The sequence below is a fragment of the Dipodomys merriami genome, unplaced genomic scaffold (genome assembly GCF_024711535.1).
Source record: "Dipodomys merriami isolate MVZ:Mamm:240054 unplaced genomic scaffold, mDipMer1.0.p SCAF_635, whole genome shotgun sequence".
Classification (NCBI taxonomy): Eukaryota; Metazoa; Chordata; class Mammalia; order Rodentia; family Heteromyidae; genus Dipodomys; species Dipodomys merriami.
Window position 1 is genome coordinate 81,536 of NW_027206219.1, and position 19,826 is coordinate 101,361.

Here is a 19,826-nt window from a genome sequence, read left to right on the forward strand (position 1 = left end):
AACCTCTCTAGCCATAAAAGAAATGCATATCAAAATAACATTGAGATACCACCTCACCCCAGTTGGAATGGCTATAATCAAGACCTCTAATAACAACTGATGCTGGAGGAGATGTGGCCAAAAGGGAACCCTACTGTATTGTTGGTGGGAGTATAAACTTGTTCAATCACTTTGGAAAATAGTATGGAGGTTCCTCAAAAGACTGCACATAGATCTCCCCTATGACCCAGAAATCTCAATTTTGGGCATTTATCCAAATGATCACAAACAACACCATACTAAATCTACCAGCACTAGTGTTTATTACAGCATTATTTACCATGGCTAAGATATGGAACCTACCCAGATGCCCCTCAGTAAATAAATGGATCAAGAAAATGTGATACACAAACACACACAATATACATATATGTATGTATATATATGCATATATATGCATATATATATATATATACATATATAAAGGAATTCTATACCTAAATCAGAAAGAATGGCATTGCCCCATTTTTTAGGAAATGGAAAGACAGAAAAAATTATAATAAGTGAAGTATGCCAGACCCAAAGAAACATAGGTCCCACGGTTTACCTAGTTATTTGCAATAACTAGTATATGTCTGGGACATGTAGAAAAGGTCAAAAGCTATATACATATTACCAGTTAAGATGACTTTAAGCGAAATGAACCCCAAGATAGGGACACAAGTAATTTTTTTCTTTCTTTCTATTTTTTCTAATATATTTATAAGGTACCATCTGATGTTTTTTGTTGCTTTGTATGTCCCTTCCCCACTGTATAACCCCTGTTTTCACTGTGTTTAATGCTGGTATAATTTCAGGATGGGAAGGGAAAAAACAAAATGTTTAAATAGGGATACAGGTTGACCCATTGCAACAATGAGATGTAGAAGACACTGTTGAAATACGAACTTTACAATTTCAGCAGGTGTTTGTGGGGTGAGGTGGAGGGGAGTCAGAGGTGGAGTGGTGAGTGTAGTTGTGGAAGTGGGAGGGAAAGGATGGTAGGGGGAAAAAGGAGGAGGCAACAATTCTTGATAAGAAATGTACTCATTAACTTGCTCATGTAACTGTAACCCCTCTGTACAGTATTTTCACAATAGAACTTATTAAAATAATAAAAAAGAACGGCTTTTGCAGAACTCTGCCAGGTCTTCCAATAAATCATCATTCCTTAGTTGACTGGGACTGATGATATACTGACTCTGGGCTCTTCTCCTTGTGATTCTATCTTCTATTCATCTTTTCTCTCTTTTCCTCTCCTGAAGTAGCACATGACATTCTATGTTTCATCTTTTGATTTCTGTCCTTATAAAATGATAAACATTGGATTCTGCTACACCCCAATGCGCAGTATAAATCCTGGCTGTAGGTCATAAATTTGTAGTGGAGACAGACACACCAGCCAATTACACTAATGCAATGTGATGTTTTTGTTTATTCTTGCCAAATTTTGATGATTCTGTTTATTAAATCTTTTTCAGCTATTTAGTCGATTCTGGAATAGGTCTATTGGATTAGAAAGATATGGATCTTGCAGTTCTGAATGGTACACAGGTAGTCACAGGCCTGTGAGGGTGTTGTTCAATGTGCCTTTACACAGGGAGCTGTGTGCTAACATTCATGGACTAGGAGAGAGTGCACTTCATGTGAGAAGCATCTTGCGGACAGAAGACTCACAGCACAAGAGTGAAAGTCACTCAGGAGAGACCATGTGCAGGTAAATTATTAGAGAACCATGGAGAAACAAGAAAACACAGCTTAGGGCTGGGAATTTGCTTTCCCAGACCCTATTCTGTGATTAATAAATGTGTCAAAGCAATTCTCACACAAGTAAGTGAAATATTTGCATAAAATTTCCAGCCAGAAGAAAACCACAAATAACATCAAAACAAATGTGCACAAAAATGTCCAGACAAATTGCAAGTCAAAAACTTCTTCAGCAGGATGCAGGGCTCACATCTATAATCCTAGCTACTCAAGGGACTGAGATCTGAGGATCATAGTTCAAGATCAACACAAGCAGGATAGTTGGTAAGACTCTTATCTCCAATAAACTACTCAGAAAAAAAACAGAAGTGGCACTTTGGCTTAAGTGGTAGAGTGCTAATCTTGAACAAAAAGAGCTCGGGAACAGTGCCCAGACCCAGAGCTCAAGCCACATGCCTTACAAAAAACAGAAAAGAAAAAATCCCCACAACTATTCCATTGAACTTCTCATAGAGGTGAGACACTGGAACAATGAAATACTCCGAGATTTAAACAAAGGCATGCACCTTCCAGGAGAAAAGGGGATTGAACACCTACTTACCAAATGTGAGACTTGCCAGATACCATTACGAAGAATTGGGTCAAAACTTGTAAATAAATGGGCAAAAACAGAATGTAAGCAAGCAGGGGAGCACAGGGGAACATGAAGATCCTGAAGCTTGCACTAAGTGAGGAATTTATACTTGTTTGCTTCCTGTCACTCTGGTGTCAGCAAGTGACAGAGGTCAGTGCGTGCTGACAGAGTTGTGACTCCAGGCTTAGATCCTTCTCCAGAAAACTTTTCTTTTTGTCGGTTGTGGGGCTTGAACTCTGGGCCTGAGCACTGTCCTTCAGCTCTTCAGCTCAAGGCACAAAAACAAGTACAAGAGAAGAAAGTTAGGAAGTTAGGAAGTTGGAAAGAGGGAAGGAAAACTCTCGAAAGAAGATCAATCATACAGTACCTTAGAATGCTCATACAAAATATTGCAAAAATAGCAGGATACATCACCAAGAGCCGTAAAAAAGTCCTCTCAGTTAATAATTTATTATCCTGTAATTACACAGATTGTGTTTTCAAATAAATCCGCTTTTCAAATATAATGCAGCCACAGAGGGCCATGACTTCATTTGTTTAAGACTAAAACGTCTCATTCATGTATAATGTCCCATTCATAAATGAGTGGAATCAAAGTCTCTAGTGCCCCTGACGATGAGGCCCTCCCTTGCCAACCACTGGGAAAAATAAATACTACAAAATTCAGTAGGAAGCCACCTTGTTTGGCCAGCTTCACTCTTCCTAGCTCTAAATTTCCCAGGATTTTCCATTTCATGAATCTCGTATTTTCTCCCATAAGCCCAGCCAGGATGGTTACAGCTTCTCAATTCTTCTTTGCGCACATCCTTATAAAAACAAGTCGTTTAAGGATACAGGTGGACCCGTTGCAACAATGAGAAGTACAAGTGGTCATGTTGAAAACGAACTTTATAACTTTGGTGGGGGGGAGGATTGGGTGGGGGGCAGAGGGAGACTGGGAAGGGATGTGAAGGGTAAACAAAGGAGGAGACTGCAATGCTTGATAAGAAATATATTCATTATCTTGCCCATGTAATTGTAACTCCTCTGTACAGTGTGTTCACAATTTTAAAAAAAGATTTTTAGAATACGTTTCCCTGAAGTATCTACATCATAGGAAATCTGTGTGTGTGTGTGTGTGTGTGTGTGTGTGTGTGTGGGTGGGTGGGTGGGTGAGAGAGAGAGAGAGAGAGAGAGAGAGAGAGAGAGAGAGAGAGAGAGAGAGAGAGAGAGAGAGAGAGAGAGAGAGAGAGAGAGAGAGAGAGCACCATTCCAGCATTAAAAATCAGTCATAGATGCTGGGTGCCAAAGGCTCATACCTGTACTCCTAGCTAATCAGGAGGCTGAGATGTGAGGGCCACAGTAAGAAGCCAGCCCAGGCAAGCAAGTCCATGAGGCTCTCCAATAAACTACTCAGAGAAGGCCAGAAGTGGCACTATGGATTAGGTGGTAGAATGCTAGCCTTGAACACAAAGAAACTCAGGGACAGTGCCCAGGCCCTGAGTTCAAACCCCACAACTTGCAAAATATGTCATACAAAAGTCCTACAAATTCAGTAGTCATACAAATTCACTGAACACTATGTTGAAAATGAACTATACAATTTGTTGGTGAGATGGGAGAGAAAAACAGAGAAAGTAAGGGAAGGGGAGATATTGTCCAAAAAATGTATTCATTACCTGACTTATACATCTGTAGCTTTTCTGTACATCACCATTATAATGATAATTTTAAAAAGGCATAGACCTAAAGATATAGAAATTATGTCTCAGTTAAATAGAATCAATAACTTCTGGCATCAATGAGAACATATAAAATCCATATTACAGTTTCACAAACTGTTTTTTTAATGGGGGAGAGCCAGACTCCTTGTAGAAATGACTAGGTCTAGGGCTGGGACAAAACACACACACACACACACACACACACACACACATACACACACACACACACACACACACACACACACACACACACACACACACACACGATCTTAGCAAAATAATAGAAAACTCCAGGAAGTCAGTGGGACACAGGACCCAATACACAGACTTGCTACTGACCAATAGACAGAATTTTCTAGTGATAAATAAAAAAGACAGCAATGTCAGGTTATAACCCACAGCATTTCCAATACATAGGTATAAATACAAAGAAATAAGTAATGGAATAGGTAAGTAATGAGGGAGAAAAACCTATCTACATATAGAAGAGTCCCTCCTAGCTCTGCACCTTGAGTAGTGGGATTACAGTTATGCCCCACCACGCCGACTCCCTGGGTTCATGATACAATGGATGCTGAAAATAAGTATTGCTGTGACTTTTTTACCCAACACACAAACTCAATCAGATTGTAACAAGAATATTGGATAAATTCTAATTGAGGGCAGTGTTATAAAACCCATGACAAATATGCCTCCGAACTGTCAAAGTTACCAAAAGCAAGGAAAGTCTAGGAGACTGTCCAATCAAGAAAGCACGATGCTGAACATAATGTAGTCACCTAGATGGGTGCTGGAGTGGAAAAGAATCAAGGAAAATGTGAACTATGGAACTTAGTTAATTAATAAAATAGGTTTTCAGCATTCTGGTTCTTCAGCCAAAGACACAGAAGCATTTTCTAACTAAAAACATTTCAAGATACTGTGATATAAATGACCAAGATGGCATGTGTGTGTGTTTTGTACTAATGTCGTTAGGTGAGACAGCCCAAGAGTGCACTGTTAACTTGGAGGGAGATTCAGACACTCACCCTCTCCCAGAAAGCTTCAAAAATCATTTCTCAAGTGATTTGCCTTTGCACTTCTGTGCTTTATTACCTTTTAGTGCAAAGTACCTTTCAAAGTTTGAACATTACATTTCTTAAGAGTTTCTGCACATTGAGATATTTATTTCATCCAAAGTGAGCAAGCTAATTAGTCCCTGTTCCAGCAATGCTATGACTAATGCAGAAACATTAATGCAGCCAACAATGTGCAGGAGACAGCAGGAAAGATTAACTGACAATCTTCAGTTGGAACAACAAACATGTTTGCATATACATCTATGAATATGCATAAATAATGACATGTATGTGAAAACACAGGAATATATAACCGAACCACAATCATGGTGATGCATTCACTCACATGGTATTTATGTGTGCATAATAATAATTTATACACACAAACGCATATAAATACTGACACACAACCATGTATGAACCATGAATGAGCCACACATATACAAATTCATACTCACACACAATGTATACATAGTCCTATGGGTCATGTGTGCATCACTTGTGTCATGTAGGTCTGAAACAGACAAGCCTTGAGGATACTTTGTCAATGTACTAAGCTTGAGTTACTGTATGATTTCACTCACATATGGTAACTAGCATTGAAAAATTCTTAGAAAGTGAAATGGTAACTGTCAAGGGCTGGGGAAAGGGCAGGAGGTATCATTATTTAGTGAATTTTGATTTTCTGTTTAGGGGTAGAGGAGAAGATGGGAAGGGAGGAGAGAGGGAGAAGAAGAAAAAGAAGGGAACAGTAAAGAAAGGGAGTGGAAGGAAGAGAAAGAAAAGGTCAGGGCAGCACAGGGCAGGGGAGGGAAGGGAAGCAGAAAGCCAACATCTGGGAAGTCCACTGGCGCGGATCCCTAGCCTTTCTTCATGGAACATACCAAGTTCCAGACTCCAGACTCATGGCCACATTCTTTGGACATTCAATTAAAAACATGGTGAGCTATGTTACAAGCAAATGACTACTAGGAAGACATAGTTCCCTGGAGAATTGGACAAAGCTCTCCCAAGATCCAGGATCCCAGATTATAGCCAATGCTGAGCCTGCAGTAGGCCTGCTTTGTTAGCTCTTCCTTGCTGGCAGCAGCCTTGCTAAAAGGCTCCACTGTTTCTCTGAAGCTCACTTCATACCAGAGATAGGTGTGATCTATAGATTTGGTCTGCAGAAGGGTAATGCTTGGTGTATCCTGTAGAGGTGGGACCTCGATGGACTGTTAACCATCAGTTCACCTGCACACACCTTGCCAATCACAGGTGGCATAAGTACAAAAATATCTACAAGCAAAGGTAATGTTGAAGGGGATAATGCTGTATAACCTGATGAGTATCCCTGCTGGTAATTAATCAGAAATTTATGTTGTAATTAAGGCCCAAACTGACTTGAATAAGCAATCATTACATTATTACGTGAAAAATCATTACATTACACACAATGAAAAACCGCTTCCAGATGATTTGCCTAATTGAGAAATGATTTGCTCTGTGTGTCTATTCCCTATGGATGGCCAATCATCATCCAGTGTGGGGGCTGGTTACACTGAACACAATCTAGGAATGCCAGCTTTGTGTCTCTGGTGCCTCCTTCATTCCACCTGCCTCATTCAGTCCAGCAGAGGCCTGTAGTGTTCACTGGGTTCCTAGGCAGGCAACATGGAGGGAAATGGTTTCCGTTTTGCGTAGACCAGGCCTTTCCACTCAGTGAGCAGACAGATGGAAAAAGCCTGCCACTGATTGGGCAGAGAGGAATGGCTATCCCCTAGAGGAAAAAGCATGGTTCTCTTTAGAGATAACAAATAATAAAGAAGGCCAGAAAGAATATGCCTGGGATTAGGAGTAGACAAGTAGGAGCTTTAGGCAGAGTAGCGTGAGTCCCTACAGGTCTGAGCCACTCAATTATAATAGGGGCAGAAGAGCAGAGAGAAGTTGGGGCAGGCCTCTTGCCCGTGGTGGAGCACACACTGGGAGCAGATCCCCCAAAACCCAAGGACAGAAGGACACTAGACAATTTAGGAGGTATCCCTTGCCCTATGGGGTCCCACTGGAACCAACCTCAGCTACCCATGTTCGTCTTAACCTCACCTTTAGCTTGCTCCTTTTGCTCCTTCTGTCTGCTTGGAGGCTCTAGCAGAGCTCTTCAGGGATGTGTCTAACACAACGTGGGCAGCCATTGCTCCTCCCATGCCCCTCCCTGCCTGATCCCATCCAGCTTTTCTCCAGTTCCCCCAGGTAACCTATCAGGATCAGGGACGACAGCAACAAATCCATTTCATTGTTACGTGCATGATGCACCACGTGAACTGAGGCAATAGATTTGTATTTTACCCTAGTTAAGGAAATCAAGTGATTTTCAGCTTTTCAATTCCAGACAACTTGAGTGGGTATGTGAGGTTAGGAGATTGTGGGAGAAGTCAGCCTGTAAATACCCAGAATCCACCAAAGCCAACACCAGGAAATTTTGTACACAAACTTGCAAGAACCTGTGCTAATGTCCACTAAAAATGGCAAAGGAGGGCTTGACCTTTACACAGCATGGTTTCCTGGCAGACAGTTGGCACTGTGCTTCCCAAAGTTCTACATATATATGTATAAAGCGTATATAAAGTATATAAATAAATCTGTATAAAATGTGTATATATTATATATATGTAAAATATATAGTAGATCTGAAACATTTTAATACATATATTTTATAATATATAACTAGTATAATAAAATATATGTTATATAATATATAAACATATTTTCTACTATTTATTTTTCTAAATTTTTTATTGTAAAAATGTACAGAAGGGTTACAGTTACATGAGTAGGGTACAGAAGGGTTACAGTTACATGAGCACTTTTCATAGTAAGCATTGTTACCTCCTCCTTTATTTTCCCCCTACTATTACTTCCCTCCCCGCCTTCCCAACTCATCCAGACCCCCCACCCTGACCTTGTAATGTTCATTTTCAGTATAGTGTCCTATACATCTCATTGTCACAATGGGTCAGCCTGCATCCCCATTTTAAGCGGTTCTGTAATATCCCTTCCCCTCCCCAAATTACAAAAATGTTTATACAAGGTGCAGAACACCAGCATAAAATCCAGTGGAAACAGAGGTTATACCATCGGGGAAGGACGTACAATAGAAACTAAAGAATCACATAGTGCATTGTAAGTACATTAATAACACTTGAAAGAAAGGAAAACAAACCTCTTGACCCCGTCTTAGGGTTCATTTTGCTTAACATTATCTCATGTGGTCTTATGTATATAGCCTTCGATTTTCTCTGCTTGTCCTAGATATGTACTAGTCACTGCAAATAAGGGAAACCTTGGGATGTATATTTCTTTGGGCCTAGCTTACTTCAGTTAATACAATTTTTTTCAAGTCTTTCCATTTCCTAATGAAAGAGGCAATGTTATTCTTTCTGACGGAGACATAGAATAACATTTTATATAATTATATCTATCTATATGTATGTATATATCTATCTATATATATATCTATGTAAATATCTATGTATCTATGTATCTATCTATAGATAGATAGATAGATAGAGATAGATAGATCTATATCTATAGATAGATAGATATATAGATAGAGATATATCACATTTTTATTGTGAAAATGCCATACAGAGGTGTTACAATTACTTGGGCAAGATAATGAGTACATTTCTTATCAAGCATTGTTGCCTCCTCCTTTGTTTACCCTTCCCATCCCTTCCCATACCCCACCAACCCCCATACCAGATCCTGCCCCCACCCCCGACCGAAATTTTAAAATTCGTTTTTCGACATAATGACTTGTACATCTCATTGTTGCAATGGGTCTACCTGTATCCCTAGTTAAACGATTTATTTTTCCCCTTACCCTCTACAAATTAAACCAACATCAAATACAGTGAAAGCAGGGTTTATACCGTGAGGGAGGTACATACAAAGCAACAAAGAAATCATCTTATAAATATGTTAGAAACAATCACATTTTAAAAAACATTTGAATACTTATTTTGGGGTTCATTTCCCTAATATCAACTTGTCTGACCTTTTCTTATTGACACAGACATATACTAGATATTGCAAATAAGGGAAACAATGGGACCTATGTTTCTTTGGGCCTGGCTTACTTCACTTAATATAATTTTTCCCAAGTCTTTCTATTTCCTAACAAATGGGGCAATATCATTCTTTTTTTCTTGATCAATTCATCTACTGAAGGGCATCTGTGTTGGTTCCATATCTATGGTGATTAATGCTGCAATAAACATGGCTGTGCTGGTAGCTTTGGTATGACCTTGTCTTTGATCGTTTGGGTTAATGCCCAAAAGTGGGATTACTGGGTCATAAGGGAGCTGTATGTGGAGTCTTTTGAGGAACCTCCATACTACTTTCCAGAGTGGTTGAACAAGTTTACACTCCCACCATCAATGCAGTAGGGTTCCCTGTTATTACAAGATTTCTTGATTATAGTCATTCTAGCTGGGGTGGATGGAATCTTAGCATTGTCTTGATTGGCATTTCTTTAATGGCTAGAGAGGTTGAGTATTTCTTGATGTCTATTGGCCATACGTATTTCCTCTTCAGAGAAGTCTCTCTTTATGTCTGTAGCCCATTTGTTAATCAGACAGTTGTTTCTTTGAGGATTTGTTGTTGGGGGATTTAGTTTTTTGAGTTCTATGTATATTTCAGATATGAGATCCTTGTCCTTTGTATGGCTAGTGAAAATATTCTCCCAGTCCTTGGGCTTTCTGTTGATCTTGCTAGTTATGTCCTTTGCCTTGCAGAAGCTCTGCAGTTTCATGCTATCCCATTTGTCCAAACTTTTTTTGATTTGTTGTGCTTCTGGATCTCTATTAGGGTTCCTGTGCCAAGGAACCCTAAAGTTTCTCCTATTCCTTCCAGTAATGTTTTCAGGGAGTCTGCTTTTATTTTGAGATATTTGATCCATTTTGGAGTTGATTCTGGTGCGGGTGATATATATGGATCTAGTTTTAGTTTTCTACAAGTGTTTAACCAATTTTGCAAACACCATTTACTGAGAAGGTTATCTTTTTTCCAATATAGTTCTTTAGCTCAATTACTGAAAATTAGGTGGCTATAGGTCGGTGGGATCATTTCTGGGTCTTCAGTCCTATTCCATTGGTCCTCAGGTCGGTTCTTGTGCCAGTACAAGCTGTTTGAATTTCTATGGTAGAGTAGAATTTGAGTAGAGTAGAGTTTGAGTAGAGGAGAGTTTTCTATGGTAGTTGAGTTTGAATTTTGGTATTGATCTTTCTCCAGCACTGCTCTTTCTACTCAGGATTTTTTTTTTGCTATTCGGGGTCTTTTATTCTTTTTTTATATTTTTATTTTTTTATTGTGAAAATACTGTACAGAGGGATTACCATTACATGGGCAAGATAGTGAGTACATTTCTTATCAAGCGTTGTAGCCTCCTCCTTTTTTTAACCCTTCCTATCCCTTCCCAGCCTCCCCCGCCCCCCCCACCCAAACCTCCCCCCCCACCAAAGTTGTAAAGTTCGTTTTCGACATGAGAATGTGTACTTCTCATTGTTGCAACGGGTCCACCTGTATCCTTATTTAAATGACTTGTTTTTCCCCTTCCCCTCCACAAATTATACTGACATCGGGGTCTTTTATTGTTCCATATGAATTTTTGGATTGCCTGTTCTATTTCATTGGAGAATGAGGTTGGAATATTCATAGGTATCTCATTTAATTTATACTTAGCCTTTGACAGTATTGTCATTTTCACGATGTTAATCCTCCCAATCCAGGAGCATGGGAGGTTTTTCCCTTTGCTTAGTTCTGCTTTAATTTCCTTTCTCAGGTTTTAAAGATTTTGTCATAGAGTTCCTGTGAAGGTGACTCTTTTGTTAAGTTCACTCCTAGTATTTTATTTTTTGTGGAACTATTACAAAAGGGGGTGCTTTCCTAATTTCAGCTGTGCTCTTCTCTTACTGCTGTAGCTAGGCATTCTAATACTAGTTTAAAGAGGAGTGGGGAGAGTGGACACCCTTGTCTCATTCCTGAATTTAGAGGAAATGGCTTTAACTTTTCACCATTAAGTATAATGCTGGCTGCAGGTTTGTCATATATAGCCTTTATTATATTGATGAATGTTCCATGGATTCCTAGTTTTCGAAAGCCTTCATCATAAAGGGCTGTTGGATCTTGTCAAATGTTTCTTTTTTTGCATCTATTGAGATAACTATGTTGTTCTCATCCTTGCTCTTGTTAATGTGATGAATTATATTGTTTTGCATATATTGAACCAGCTTTGCATCCCTGAAATGAATCCTGTTTGATAATGGTGTATGATTCTTTTCATGACTTGTTGAAGTCGATTGGCCAACATTTTGTTGAGAAGTTTTCTGTCAATAATCATCAAAAAATAGGTCTATAATTCTCTTTTTTGATGAGTCCCTGCCTGGTTTGGGGATGAGGGTTATGCTGGTTTCATAAAAAGAGTGTGATAGTGAATTTTTGCTCTGCATTTCATTAAAGAGATGGAGAAGTATTGGTGTGAGTTTTGCTTTGAAGGCCTTGTAGAATTGAGCTGTAAATCCATCCAGTCCTGGACTTTTCTTGGGTGGGAGGTCTCTTATTGCTGCTCTATTTCGATGCTTCATATGGGTCTGTGGTTTTAAATCATCTTGGTTAAGTTTGGGCATGTCAATATTTGCTAGAAACTAGTCCGTATCTTTTAGATTCTCAAACTTATTAGTATAAAGGTTTGAGAAGTATCCCCTTATATATTATGAATCTTGGTTGTTTCTGTAGTTATATTTCCATTGTACTCTCTTGAGTTTGTTTATGTGGGTGTGTTCTCTTTTTTCCATTCCATAGGATTTGTTAAGGGTCTGTCAATTTTATTTTTTTGAAGAGCCATCTCTTTGTTTTGTTAATTCTTTCTATAGTTTTTTTTTTTGGACTCTAATTCATTTAATTCGGATTTAATTTTATTTGCTTCCATCTACTGGATTGGGGTTTGGCTTGTTGTTCTTTTTTTCAAAAAGCTTTAGTTGCCTCATTAAATTGTTGGTTTCAGATCTTTCCAATTTGATAATGTGCAAACTCAGAGCTATAAACTTGCCTGTGAGTACTGCCTTTGCTGTGTCCTAGAGGAGCTGGTAATTTGTGTGAACATTTTTGTTGAATATCATGAACATTTGATTTTCCTTTCTAATATCTTCCATGACCCACTGGTGGTTCAAAATTGTGTTGTTCAGCCTCTATGTGTTACAGTATTTACTTTGGTGGCTTTTGGTATTGAATTCTAATTTTTTTCCCTTCTGGTCTGAGAGAATGCAGGGTATAATTTCAATGTTTCTGAATTTAGACAGATTTTCTTTGTGGCCTAGAATATGGTCTAATTTGGAGAATGTTCCATGTGCTACTGAGAAAAAGGTGTAATCTGATGGGGCTGGGTCAAATATTCGGTAGATGTTGGTTAAGACTAGTTGATCTATGCAAATTTTAAGATCCGAAGTTTCTCTGGTGACTTTTTGCTGGGTGGATCTATTTAGTGGGGATAGTAGTGTATTAAAGTCCCCCACAATTAATGTCTTTGGATCTATGTGAGATTTGAGAGAAAGTAGCACTTCTTCTGGTGCTCCATTATTTGGTGAGTAGATGTTTTAAATCATAATATCCACCTGAAGGAGAGTTCCCTTAATTAGAATGCAGTGACCTTCTTTGTCAGTTCTCATTGATTTTAATTTAAAGTCTATTTTATCTGACATTAGTATAGTAACTCCCATCTCTTTATGGCGGCCATTTGCTTGATATATTTTATTCCAGCCTTTCACTTTCAGAATGTTCATTTTTGTGGGTAAGTTGTGTCTTTTGAAGAAAGCAGATAGAAGGATCTTGCTTTTTGATCCAACTGGACAATCTATGATGCTTAACTGGAGAGTTAAAACCATTAAAATTGTGAGTTAGGACTGAGAGGTGTTTGTCTGTCCCTGCCTTCTTATACATTTTTTGGGGGAGAAGCTGTGCCTTGGCTGTTCTTGTTGTGATTACGTACGTGTTTTGTACTATTTATAATATGTGTATATCATACATAATGTATGTAATACATACTATATCTATAAATATATATAAGATATATATATATGAGGAATTTTGCTGAGTGGCTTCATTCAAATGGAAAAACCGTTAGTGCATTTCATGTGTGCAGCAGCTTGATGAGAGCTGATTTCATTTTACAAATCATTGAGAAGCCAAGGAACCTCCTCTATGCACACAGAATAATAAACAGTAGGGCCAGTTTTCAAGCCCAGAGGCTGGATCCTCAACTATTATACCACCTTGTCAACCAATGCCAATCTAAGCAAAGGAGTGGAAAGAAGGGTGCAGCTGTAAGGGATGCAGCTGGTGCTTAATGCAGGTCTAAATCAAGGTGTAGACTAAATATGATGCCCTTTTCCACTGTGTTTCTCCTCCCACCAACTCCTACTTTTCAGGAATTAGGTAGTGATTCTTGCATTCAAACCTGCTCTGGAACTGGAGCAAGTGTCAGGCTTGACCACATGCCCAGGAAAAGAATAAAGACTGGACTTTTTTCCCACGCCGCCATCCCCACCCCCTTGCCCTCTGGCTATTACCTTTCATACAGGTAATTTCTGTATGAAAGGTAATTCCTGTATGGATAATTCTCAGCAGCAACGCTAGAGGGCAGTCAAGTTCCTTCTGGCAAACCACCAATGGGCATGTATAGCTTTGAAGCCTCTGCCTGGCAAAGAGGTTATGTTTTAGCTTCATGACAAAAATCAGCATGTTAACATTTTGAAGTGTTTGACATTGAGGAAGCACTTACTCCTGCTTAACCCGACGCTTCCCAAAATTATTTGAACACAACACACTCATTTTGTGATTCTTCCTGAATTGGACAGGATTATTCAGGACAGCCTAAGTGGAATGCCCTGAGGAACCCATACTTCCTGCTTCCAGGTGGTCATCCAATGGAATTCCTGGAATTCTGAAGCAGAGAAGCCTCCATTGTGTAATGGACAAACCCTACAGACCCAGCCCACCTCAAGAAAGCAGGTGATCTCCTTTGGTTGACCTTGTATCTAGTAACTGGCTCCAAGATGGGCCTCCCCTCCTTCCACCCCACTCTTCCTTTCTTTTTTTATATTTTAAAAGTGCCAAAATACACAGATTATCAATTCAGAACCCACCCATATCCTCCCATATCTAAAGAAGTTAAAATGCTCCATATTATATAAATGCTTCACAAGTAGTATTTTTATTGTTTAGGAAACCCTGAGAAAAAGAAATGCATGTACAGTTTCCTGACAGATCAAATCACTCTCTTAAATCATTGTGATCAAAAGTGAGTTGAATTCATGGATATAGAACGTGTACATGAAGGAGCTAAATGTTTTATCAGAATATTAACGTCAGATTTATTTTCTATGTATTTGAAACTTATAATGGGACTGTAAGCTGAGTACATCTGACAAATTATACACACCAGGAAAATAAACAGTCTCACAAGAACTACATGACACTGCAAGAGCTGACACCTGAGATTTGCAGAATCAAAGTCTGCAACTTAAATGGCAAGAAATCTTAAAGTTAATTAATTTTCAAAGGTGAGTCTTAAGGTGAGTTTTAGAAGAGAGATTGGAAATGCTTAGCTATGTCCGAGTTCAATATTGAAAGAAGCAAATTCAAAGAGGCACCACCTCTTTCTCATGAGTCATTCAAAAGAAAAGACATATTCAGTTTACAAAATGCAAAAAAAAAAATCTATTAAAATGGTATAGAATTGTTTGTAATGTCCAGCACACTTGACAATATAAAGAAAATTATTTTAATTCTATAAAGACAGGAGTTCTTATATTAAGCCTAGTGATAAACTCCTGAACTATTAAAGGACTATGCTAACTAAATCCAGAGACATTTAAAATGGGCATAATCATATTGCTATTTCTTTCATCAAGAGGAAAGTAAGTCATCTTGAAAACATATATGTGAATTTCTGAAAATTATTTTCCTTTCACATTTTTACACACTGCCAAATTTCCATAATGTGTGTGTGTGTGTGTGTGTGTGTGTACAGAGACTCGAATGCAAAAACACAAGGCCTAAGGTTATCTATTGACTTTTTCCCTCAAGATTGGCACTCTACCCACTTGAGCCACATCTCCACTTCTGGCTTTTTGCTGGTTAAATGTAGAAAAGATTCTCAGATTTTCCTTTCCAGGCTGACTGAATCTAAATCCTCTGATCATAGCCTCCTTCATAGTTAAGATTAAAGACATGAGCCACTCGTGCCTTGCCATAATCTTTTTATACACAGACACTGAGACATTTGAAATTGTTGAGTAAGAAACTTTACCACAAGGCACTACTTTTCTTGTAACTTTTAAAACTGCAAATGTATCTTGCTGGATTGATTTTTGTTTGAACCTGATATTTTTTACACATTTCACATTGCTTTTGTCAGGGTGAAATAGGAAATAGGCTTGATTAGATACATAAAAAAGTCTTAAAAATCTTATGATCTTTCCTGCCCACCCTGGCTTTGAACCATGATCCTCAGTTCTCAGCCTCCTGAGTAGCTAAGATTACAGGCATGAGCCACTAGCACCCAGCTGAAAATTACTGCTTTAAAAAATGGCAAAACTATTCTTGACAAATATCATGAACAAATGTGGCCCCATTGGGAAGAAGCCCCTTTGCCTCCAACCATTGTCCCATTCGTTGTAAGTGGATCCAACTACAGTATTGAAACCCACCTATGTAGACTAGACTGAAGTGCACAATAATTGCTGTTACTCTAATCAACCATTTTGGGATGCCACAGGCACTCTGCTCTGCCCAGTGCCTTTCTGTTCCCTTCACTCTATATCCTGGGTTTAGGCCCCAGGTCCAATCTTCTCAAAAAGTCATGGACTCTTGTTAAATTAGTCATTACAAGGGATTTCATGCTTTGCTGGCTTTATACTTCATGCCTGGAAAATACACCAATGGTGTATTTGTGGGTGGTCACCTGAATCAAAATTGGAGTACTGTTTCTGTGACAGGTAATAGCAAAATCAACAGTTACCAGAACTTTTCTGCACCCCTCTTCCGGTACCTGATGGAGAACCAAGGCTTCCTCTAACCATCTGGTACTCTTTGGTCTTCAAGATGCTTAAGCAGCCCTCCAGTGCTCCTCCTCTGCTTTCCCAATAGATGTAACAACCATTCTCAGGACTGGAAATGTCTAATGATGAGTATGCCACCAGCTACCCCAAGTGGTATATCCCAAAGCTAAAGGTTTTAAGTCTTGATGTAACTTATTTTCATGTATGGAAACAGAACAATGAAAATTGCTGAATTTTTTGGAAGACAAGGGAATTGAATCTCATGGAATGAGAGTTATATGAGAGAGAGAGAGAGAGAGAGAGAGAGAGAGAGAGAGAGAGAGAGAGAGAGAGAGAGAGAGAGAGAGAGAGAGAGAGAGAGCTCGGCTAGATGAGGAAGCAAAAGGCAAGAAAGGGCAAGGCTCTGATTTCAAAAACTGGTATTTGTGGGGGTGCAAAGAGCTATTTTTGGAGCTGCAAGAATTGTATGCATTGGGTATCATCTCAAATCCAATTCATAATTTAAAAGTTATATTTTATCCAGTATTATGAGCTGTTTTACCTTGTGGGATCAACTTGCAACAAGAAAGTGTGATCTATCATCTTCTATTTATTTGACTGTCTGCCTGGATGTCATCTACATATTTTGCAACCACTTAAACTAAGAACATGAACTCATGTTCTTTAGGATTTGTTTGCTTGCTCACAGCTGACACTCTTCCAACTGAATCAGGCCTCCATTCTGTACTTTGATTAGTTAACTACAGATGGAGTTTTGTGGACTTGTTTTTAGGAGTTTCTTCAAACCATGATTCTCCCGTTCTCATCCTTCTGAGGTAAGATTATAGGAATGGGACAATGGTGGAAAGCAAAGGGGCTTCTTTCTGATGAGGCCACAGTTGTTTACTTGTCAATAATATTTGCTATGTTTAAAAACCCCAGTAATTTCCAGCTGGATGCCAGTGGCTCATGCCTGTAATCCTAGCTACTCAGAAGGCTGAGAACTGAGGATCACGGTTCAAAGCCAGTCTGTGCAGGAAAGTCCGTGTGACTCTTATCTCCATTAAACCACCAGAAAACAGGTGCTGTGGCTCAAGGGACAGAATGCTAATTTTGAGCTGAAGAACTGAGGGACAATGTCAACCCAGAGTTCAAGCCCTATGACAAACAAACATTAATTTTCAAATGCAAGATTATAGTAATGGAGAACTAGTTTTGAAAAGAAAATTCAGGACAGCACCTTGGACCTCAGTTCAAACCTCAGGACATACAAACAGGGACACACAGGCATAACTTCAAAGTCATAAACACTATGCAACCCATCTCAGGACACAAGGCTCTTTTACATAGCTGCTGACTGTTCCTCTCATATACAAGCATCCAAAGAAATTATTTTCTTTTATTATACAGTCTTGGCGGTTTCTTTGAATAATCAATTCAAAGTTGGAAACCATACAACATAGAAGATAAAATAAACAGATGGATACACACCTATAATACTTTCATTCAGGTGTTGGTAGGAAGCTTGGAGGTATGACTCAACTGTGGCTGGCACAGCAAGACCTATGGCAGAACAACACTGAAACATCAAAAATGAATGAATGAATGAATGAATGAATACATTTATTGTCATAGTCTGAAACCTTATGGCCCTCACAATTGTCCTGATCATGATAAGCATCAAAGAAAGTGTTTTTCTTATGGCACACAATGAAACAAGTATACTCATAGCAAGGAGCCTAGCATGGCTGACCTGAGGCTGAGCAATCTGAAATAAGCCAGTACTCTTACCCCTGCAGGAACATTCTGGTGACAAACCAAACCAGTCATTGTTCAAAGTAGCTTGGCCTATAGCTTCTGTAAACACACTTACCTTGCTGGGCCATTTCCTTCACAGTCTGCAATTGCTGAGAAACTGTCACAAATCTCTAATTTTCTTAGGTTGTTCACTTCCCTGAACATGCCCTTTGCAGAATTACTTCTTCCTAGAAATTTATTCCATACCATTATCTCTCTCCCCATCTAAACTTGCTTACAAATACCATGTACAAGTCTACATTGGGTGATTAGACTTTAGAGGGGGATGCCTCTGTGTAAGAATATTTTACCTTCAATAGCTATATATACAACTACACATCCACATGTGTCTTTCCTCATGGCTATTTCTACTTCCTGTGCAAACCACATGTTTGGGACCAGCCTAGGCAGAAATGTTTGCAAGACCTCAGCTGAGAAATGAGCACATTTGGAGGAATTACTCAAGTGGAGGAACACTAGGAGCACAAGGCCCTGAGTTCTGTCTCCAATATCACACACACAAAAAGGCAGAGGTTTGTTTGTTTGTTTTTTTTTTTTAGAAAATCGAGGAAATACAGGCTTAAATGACAATATTAAAGAACTGCTATTAACTTAATAGAAAAGATGAAGAATAGTAAAGTTATAAAGAAAACGTCCTTATTTCTTGGAGACTTATACTGAAGTGTTAGGAGTGAATTCTTTAATTAAATTTAATTAAATTCTTTAATAGCAACAGTAAAGTGGATAAGAAAGAAAACAATAAAATTTGCACAATTTTTAAATGTGCCTGCTGATAGGTAAATATTCCTTATATAATTTTTCTCTACTTCTGCTAGGCTAAATTTTTTTTTATAATATGTATGTAAACATCTCTAAACATCCAGGAAAGCCAGAGAACACACCAAGAATATTCTTGGTGCAGAGGCACAACACCAAGAATGAGTCTCCACATCTGCAGAACTGGTGTCAAGAAGCTACCGATTGCACAGTGCCAGGGGCAGACACCTCAGCTGGAGCTGCCACCCACATCTGCCATGGTAGCCATCATTAGGAACACTGCCCAATGTCACTGCTGATATCTTTGCCAGGCAAGAGTCTAAATGATCCCTTCCTGAAAAGCCTTTACCTGACATTTCAATTGTGTAGAAAATGAAACAGGCACAGATTTGTTGATGTTAAAATTAAAGTGTATCTTTATCATCAAACACTTTCCAGAGAGCAAAATGCAAAACCATGAGTTAAAAGAATGACCATAAAACATACTTAACTGGTATTGGTATAAGCAATGAAAACATAGATCTAGAAATATAAAACAAAGAATTTAAAAATCCATGTTTGAGAGTAGATTCCTTATATAAGTGCTGAGCTTCTTTGAGAGTGTTATACAACTTGATATATAGCATTATTGGTCAAGAATTAAATTTCACTATTTGAAACAGAACATAAGGACTAACACATGGATACTATTTTATCAAATACTTCTTAAGGTATTAATATTGATCCTTTAATCTCTTTACACAAGTTTAAACAAGAAGTGTGAAGCTTCAACAGTTTTTTGTAAAAGATATAAGAAGGTAGCTAAGTGACTAGATATGCTAATCATTAACATTAATAAAATGGCTTTTATCTTAAATAGGTACTGCTTTAAAATGTTGATCTTCTCTAAGAATAGGGGACTTGAAAAGCCAAAAAGAATGGCAAATGTAAGACATATATGTACAACAAACACAGACAATTTAGTGACATTGAGCCCTCTGTGGTCTAGTTCTTGCTACTAATAGCCAGGACACAGCCTGCTATAGAACCCACACTCCAAAATGTTACCCCAGTAGTT

At 38.6% G+C, this 19,826-nt stretch overlaps 1 protein-coding gene across 15 annotated transcripts in view; it reads right to left on the reverse strand.

Annotated features, from left to right (window-relative positions):
• Positions 1 to 10,615: 10,615 nt before the first annotated feature.
• The window catches only part of LOC138815294 (protein FAM114A2-like), a 214,093-nt gene continuing 204,882 nt past the window's right edge, over positions 10,616 to 19,826 (reverse strand). For all 15 annotated transcript variants that reach the window (XM_070004623.1, XM_070004622.1, XM_070004618.1 and 12 more), the window contains 2 exons: positions 17,687 to 17,774; positions 10,616 to 13,021 (listed from right to left, as the gene is read on the reverse strand). The gene's annotated coding sequence lies outside the window, so the exon portion shown is untranslated. The remainder of the gene's footprint in view (positions 13,022 to 17,686; positions 17,775 to 19,826) is intronic.